The 7,894-nt window shown below is 39.5% G+C and overlaps 1 non-coding gene across 1 annotated transcript; it reads left to right on the top strand.

The window, feature by feature from the left end:
• Window positions 1-546: 546 nt before the first annotated feature.
• Window positions 547-653, top strand: LOC148561715 (small nucleolar RNA R71). The gene has a single exon (XR_015887087.1). It is a non-coding gene; the product is annotated as a small nucleolar RNA R71 (small nucleolar RNA).
• Window positions 654-7,894: the final 7,241 nt, after the last annotated feature.

Below are 7,894 nucleotides of genomic sequence, written 5' to 3'. Positions count from 1 at the left end.
TAGGTGGGTGTTGATAAGACCTCTGTGTGGAGTGTTAGTGAGCTGCATTGTTATTGGGGTTGTGGCATCTCTGATCTTGGCTTTGATCTTGTTGGTTTCCCCACCCAAAATTTGGGTGGTTCCTCCAACCAGGATTATATGTTTTGGAGTATGGGTCATGGTGCTGCCTAGGTAAATTTCCAATGTAGTTGGCTTGTTCCTGATCACCCTCTGCTTCTTCATTCACTCCTTCTTGGGTTGCTGCTGAGGTGGTGATTGCTGCCACTTGATTCCTCTCCATCTTTTTGGTAAGATTAGCCAACTGCTTGGTAATAAGCTTGTTTTGAGCTAGCAGTGCATCCACATTGTTCAGCTCCATCACTCCTCTAGTGTTGCCTCTTTCAGAAGCATAGAAGTAGTCATTCTCTGCTACAGTCTCAATGACATCTATGGCTTCTTCAATGGTCTTCTTCTTGTTCAGAGATCCCCCGGATGAGTGGTCTACTGCCTTCTTTGATTCATACGAAAGGCCTTCATAGAAAAATGTGCAACTGCACCCATTCATTGAACATATCTAGCGGGCATCTTCTTGTCAGGTCCTTAAACCTCTCCCATGCTTCATATAGAGTCTCACCATCCTGCTGCCTGAATGTTTGTACCTCAGCTCTCAACCTGTTGATCCGTTGAGGAGGATAGAATCTTGCCAAGAACTTGTTCACCACATCTTCCCAAGTTGCTAAACTCTCATTTGGAAAGGATTCCAGCCATTTAGATGCTTTGTCCTTGAGAGAGAAGGGAAACAGAAGTAGTCTATAGGTGTCAGGATGAACACCATTAGACTTCATAGTATCGCATATCCTCAGGAAGGTGGTTAGATGTTGATTGGGGTCTTCTTGGACACTTCCTCCGAATGAACAATTGTTCTGAACAAGGGTGATGAGTTGTGGCTTTAGTTCAAAGTTGTTGGCATGTATGGTTGGCCTTTGGATGCTACTCCCACAGTTTCCTGGGTTTGGATTGATGTAAGAACCCAGAACTCTTTTCTCTTGTCCAGCCTGATGCGCTAGACCTTCTCTGCCATAGTTGTGAGCCTCTTCTTCATGATGGTTTTCCATATTCTCATCCATGTCTGGTTCAAAGTACTCTTCCTCTTCCTCAGCACCAACTACTCTCTTTCCACTTGCTTCCCTCCTTAATCTAAGGAAGGTCCTCTCAGGTTCAGAATCAAAAGAAGTTGAAGCCCCGCTTCTTCTACCTGTCATACAACCAACAAGGCACAAGCAAGGAAATAGATGCAGAAAGTGTTCCTGTTAGAAATACTGTTAGTGTGAGTGATGCAATATATCAAACAGTTAGTGGGTTAGTGAACCAAATATTAAAACAAAATGCAGGTAACACCACTAATGGGTGAAAAGTAAAGGGAACGAAATAACTAAAACTAAAAGTAAATTACTCAGATGAAACTGAATCAAACAAAATAAAAACAAATGCTCAATCTAGTTATCCACCAATTTAATCATTGTTGATACAAAATCAATCCCCGGCAACGGCGCCATAAACTTGATGCACGGAAACTTGTCCCTTAACAAATCTCCCTCGGCAAGTATACCAAATTGTCGTAAAGTAAAAACTCACAGTAGAGTGAGGTCGAATCCCACAGGGATTGATTGGTCAAGCAACTTTAATTGGAAGAATGTTCTAGTTGAGCTAAGCAGAAAGTGAGTTGAGAATTACAGGAAATTAAATGGCGGGAAAGTAAATAGAAGAAAATAAATGACGGGAAGTAAATTGTAGAATCTTAAATGGGGAAGGGAAGTTTAGCATGAAAGTAAATGGCATAAAGTAAAGAGAATGGGTAAGATCAGAAATGGGGAATTCATTGGGCTTAGGAGATGTTGCATTCTCCGGATCAAGTTCATTTTCATCTCTTCCTCAATCAATGCATTCATTGATCTCCTTGGCAATCTTAAGTGATTGAATTCCAATTCCTTGGTAATTCAATCTCTCAAATCAGATCAATAGCTAATTCCTTGGTCTAATTGCTCATGAGAAGAGATGAAGTGTGGTCACTTATTATACCACATGTATTTCCAAATCAAGGTATTGGGAGAATTATATGTCACCATATCCGCCCAAACCCCAATTTGGTCCAACATGAGAAAACATTTCTAGCATGATCTCTTCATCCCTTTTCCAAGGTTCAGAAGAGATCCAAGTATGAATAGCTTCTTTTCCAAGATAACTACTCAATTGGATGAAGATTGAAAGCTTTCTAGTAAAATCAAGAGAAAAAAAAGAAGAAGAATAATGAAAACTATTATTGATCCATCAAATTACCACAGAGCTCCCTAACCCAATGAAAGGGGTTTAGTTGTTCATAGCTCTGGGAATGGAAAGCAAAGATGGAGAGTACATTCTGAAAGTTAAACTAGAAGTGCAGAGAAAGTAAAATACAGAGAGTAATTCTAATAATGTCCAAAAGCTACTTTCTAGTTAAAAGTTCTCCCTATTTATACTATTCTTCTGATCTTCTAGTTGCTTCTTCAAGTCTTGGATATGGGCCTTTGGATCTTGAGTTAAAGCAGTTATCATCTTCAGTGGGCTTAGCTTTACTTGCAGAGAAAGTGTGAAGTAGGCAAGGACTTTAGCTTAGGGCGTTAGTGGTGTTAACGTTAAGTGAAAATGTGGGGTTGAGAACGTTAGTGATAATCACCTTTTTCACTAACGTTCCTAACCCAAAGTGGTCCATGTTAACTTCAATGTTAGTGGCACTAACGTGACCACTAACGTTGACCCTTGGCCCTTCGCAAACATTACTGGGGTTTACCTTTTTCAATAACGTTGAGAGTACCCCTTTCTCCCTACGTTAGAGTTCACGTCAGAATAGTTAACATGGCCTTTAACGTAGGCTTGCCAAATCTTCGAGAGCGTTAGTGACACTTACCTTTGTCACTAACGCTTCAGAACACCCCTACTTCCCACGTTAGAGTTCACGTTAACTAGGTTAACGTGACTTCTAACGTGGTATTGATAGCCATCTCCAACGTTAGTGACAAAGGTGAGTGTCACTAACGTTGGCTCATCATCCCTCTTCTCCACGTTAGCTTCCACGTTAATGTAATTAACGTGGCAACTAACGTGGCTCATAGTGGCTCAATCCAACGTTAGTGACAAAGGTGAGTGTAACTAACGTTGGTGATTCTTGCTCCTTCCACGTTAGAGTCCACGTTAACTAGGTTAACGTGGCTTTTAACGTAGCCAATATGGGCTTAGTCCAACGTTAGTGACAAAGGTGAGTGTCACTAATGTTGGCATCATCTTTTTCTTCCACGTTAGAGCTCACGTTAACTAAGTTAACGTGGCTCTTAACGTGGCCAATTGCCCCTTTTGGAACGTTAGTGGCACTTACTTTTACCACTAACGTTGGAGTTCTACTTCTCTTCCACGTTAGCTTCCACGTTAACTATCGTTAGCTTCCACGTTAACATAGTTAACGTGGCAACTGACGTGGGCTATGATGGCTCACGAAGGCGTTATTGGCAATCACTTTTCTCATTAACGTTGCAAGCTAGCCTTCATTCCACGTTAGTGGTCACGTTAGCTAGACTAACGTGGCTACTAACGTGGTTCTTCCTTGCTTCCTTTATCCTAAAATCAAGCAATAAAGTGCATCAAAGCTCTAATCCAAGTTATGAGACATGCATCATTCAATTTGTCCTTTAATTCATGCTTAATTCTCATGAAATCATGTAAAATTCACAATGTTTGCTTGAATCAAGATGTAAATGATTATTTACCCAAAACTTGCTTATTTCTTAAGAAAATGCATGAAACTACCTTAAAACCATAAAGAAAAGGTCAGTGAAACTGGCCAAAATGCCCTGGCATCACGGTTTTGTTCATTTATAAGTACGCGTGCGCGTGGATAGCAAAATCTCAATTTCATGCTTCAGCGCCAGCCATGCGTGCGCGTGCCTTGTCCCAGATGCACCATCAACGCGTGCGCGTCAAGCACACGTGCGCGTCGTTTGCAAAACTTTGCCTCCAAATTTTAACTTGCCCGAAAATGCTGGCTTAGATAACTTAGCGTTCTCTTGGCAGTTGAGCGCTGATTGTGAAAACAGAGCACGCTTTCTTGATTTAGTCATGGGCCACACTTTTAAAAGCGTGGCCTAAGCCTCCAAAGTGTGCCTAAACTCCAAAATGTGCTCCAAAACTCTCTTTTCTCCTTTTTAGCTTATTTTGTGCTTTTTTTTGCTTCTTTTTCTTCTTATTTCCTATAAAGTTTATAAAATCAAAAGATCAAAGAAATATACTATATAAGTACAAAAAGCATTCAATATTTAAGCACTAAACATCAATTTCTTGTATGAAAAAGCATAGAAAAACATGACATGATGACATGTCATCAGAGTCTCATGGATAAGCTTCAAAACTTGAAAATATAGAATGGAGTTATAGGCAAATACAACATATAACATACAAATTCACCTTGTGCAAGAAAAATAGTGACAACTTGGTGCACGAACTAGCTTCGCAGAATTCGCACAGATAGACCAGAAAGTATACCAGGTCGTCCAAGTAATACCTAAGGTTAGTCAGGGTCGATCCCACGAGGATTGTTGTTTTGAGCATGCAGTGGACACCTTGCAGATCTTAGTTAGGCAGATAGAAAATTATAAGTTGTCATGGAAAAAACACAAAACAAAATAAATAAATAAAAGTTACTAGATAGATAGGAATTCAATGGTATAGAATAGTTGAGGCTTCGGAGATACTTTGTCGTTCTGGATTAACTTTTCTTACTGTCTTCTTCAATAACCTTCTGATTCCTTCAATGGCAGCCGTAAGTGATTAACTCATGTCCTCTTATCAAGTTAACCTCCTCTACTGTAGCAATCCACCATGTTGAGATGACTCATGTCCTCTCATCAAGTCACCTCTAAGTTTCTCACTGTAGCAGAAGATGAAGCTCTAAGCAGTCCACTTCCTTTCACGATCTTACTCACGGTGCCACAGACAAGACAGATCTTCCGAATCAGAAAATGCCGCTTCTCTGACTCTAGCCTAAACGCCACAAAAAATTCACGCACCCATAGTCAACGTGATTATATGTCACATATCCAAAGTTGCTCAGATGCTCTATACGAGTCCGCAATACAATCTCTAGCTTTAGTTCAATGCTATCTGGGTCAGGAATCGCATGGAACCCATGTAGAACAAGGGTGATTATCACGGGTCATCCTCAATTCATAAGATGAAGAACAAGGTTGCATAAGAGAATAGAATCAGACATATTGAATGAAAACAGTAATATTATTGATCCATGAAACTCAGCAGAGCTCCTAACCTTAACCTTAGGAGGTTAGTGACTGATACTGTACAAAAGTAGTAAAGTATTCGAATGGGGGAGGAAGAAGATCCTAAACAAGGGTGATCTTCTCCTATATATACTAATATAATGACAAAGGATTATAGAAATCAGATAAACTAAGTTGACAGTGCAAAAATCTACTTCTGAGGCCCACTTGGTAAGTGTTTGGGTTAAGCTTGAGTGTCTCCCACGTGCTAATGTCCCTTAGGGTTGTTGAATGCTGGCTAGGGACCCTTTTTAGGCGTTGAACTCCAGTTGCTCCCCTGTGGTCGCTGGATGCTAAGAATGAGGATGGTGGATGGCGTTGAACGCTAGTTTTGGGCCTTTATTTCTTAAAAAAAGTATAGACTATTTTATATTCCTGGAAAACTGATGTGCATAAACTTGATATGCTACGATTTAGGAAATTGCACGATCGGCAAAATTCCTTCCGGAAAGTGCACCGGTTATCGTCAAGTAAAAACTCACAATAGAGTGAGGTCGAATCCCACAAGGATTGGTTGAGTGAGCAATTCGGATTAGAAGTATGTTCTAGTTGAGCGGAATCAAGATTTAGATGAGAATTGCGGAATGTAAAATTGCATGAATTAAAGAGCGAGAAGCTAAATTGCTGAAATTAAAAGGGATGGGGGTGATTGCATGAATTTAATTGCAGAATGTAAAGAGAAAGTGGTAAATCAGGAATGGGGAGTTCATTGGGTGTTAGGAGATATTGAGATCTCCGAATCAAAACAACTTTTATCCCTTCCTCAACCAATGCATTCATTGAATTTTGCTTGGCAATCTTATATGATTGGATCCCAATCCCTTGGCTCACCAATTCTCTCTAAAAACAAACAAATTCCCAATCCCTTGGTTTAAATGTTCATAAGAAGAGATGATGCTCGATCACTGATTATACCACACAGTTTCATGAACCACAATTTGGTAGGATTACATGTCACAATATCCATCCAAACCCCAATCCAATTCACTGTGAGAAAGCTTCTCTAGCATGAATCCTCCATTCCTTTCCCAAGGTTCCGAAGGATTCCAATTATGGGTAGTTTCTTTCCCAAGACAACTACCCAATGGAATTAGATCGAGAAGCTTTCTAACAAAATTCAAGAGAAAAGATTGAAGAAGAAGATAAAACTATTATTGATTCATTGAATTACAATAGAGCTCCCTAACCCAATGAAAGGGGTTTAGTGAGTCATAGCTCTGAATTCAATTACAAAACTAAAAGAAAATGATCCAAAGTTCTCCGTGTGTAAAAAAAGTTCTCACAAACTTAAATTCTATCCTATTTATACACTTTCTAAATTGAGCTTTTGTTGTGTTTCTTGGGCTTTGAGGCCTTTCCCTGATTTCCTTTTGCTTTGGGTTTATGGTCCATAATCCTGATGAGGCTGTGATCCAATTCTGTAACATTCATTGAGCAAACTTAGTGATAAACAAGTAATGACACAAGACTCAACAAATTGAAGCTCCAGACTCATCAATTCTTCAGGCCCAATCCCATAAACATGATATTCAATTGGGTTTCATACCATAATACGTTTAAGTTAATGTTTGTTCTCAAATGCTAACTTAAACTTCAATATATTTGGCCCAGAAACCCCTTTCAAAAAGTGGCGTTTAAGTTGAAGTTTAAGTTTCAGTTTAAGGTTAAACTGAAACTTAAACGTGGAAATGGAAGAAAGCAACCCAGGAGTGTGAAATGTCGAACACGTTTAAGCTTCAGTTTAAGGTTAAACTGAAGCTTAAACGTGGAAATGAAGAAAGCAACCCTGGAGGAGCAATTGGGTCGAACACGTTTAAGCTTCAGTTTAAGGTTAAACTGAAGCTTAAACGTGGAAATGAGAAAGCAACCCTGGAGGAGAGAAATAGTCGAACACGTTTAAGCTCCAGTTTAAGGTTAAACTGGAGCTTAAACGTGGAAATGATCCTGGTGCCTTTCTTACTTCTGGCGTTTAACCTCCAGTTTAAGGTTAAACTGGAGGTTAAACGTGGAAATGCTTCCTGGTGAGAAATTGTGTCGAACACGTTTAAGCTCCAGTTTCAGGTTAAACTGGAGCTTAAACGTGGAAATGCTCCCTTGGTGAAATTCTCATTCTGGCGTTTAACTTCCAGTTTAAGGTTAAACTGGAGGTTAAACGCCAGTTCCAGCATTTCTTAGCCTTCATGATTCTGGCGTTTAAGCTCCAGTTTAGGCTTAAACTGGAACTTAAACGCCATTTCCAGCATTATATGGCTTGGTAGTTTAAGTTCCAGTTTAAGCTTAAACTGGAACTTAAACTCCACATGTGATATTCAAGCTTCCTTTATCGATTTTGTTGCTTCCTTGCCTAGCCTCTTCTTCCCTGAAATCATCCAAACAATTGCATCAAAGTCTTGCAAAATTTCATGAGAAATCTTCCATTCATAGCATTCAAGTAATATAACTAAACACTCATGGAATTTGCATCAAAATCATACTGTTTGGATGGTTCATTGCTTTGTTATTCATTTAACCATTCTTGGTTACTTTAAGCTCAAGAAAATGCATAAAACAACTAA

The sequence above is a fragment of the Arachis ipaensis genome, chromosome B6, assembly GCF_059453495.1.
Source record: "Arachis ipaensis isolate K30076 ecotype BB chromosome B6, ASM5945349v1, whole genome shotgun sequence".
Classification (NCBI taxonomy): Eukaryota; Viridiplantae; Streptophyta; class Magnoliopsida; order Fabales; family Fabaceae; genus Arachis; species Arachis ipaensis.
Note: the sequence above shows the minus strand (reverse complement) of the source record. Positions and strands in the feature narration are given on the sequence as shown.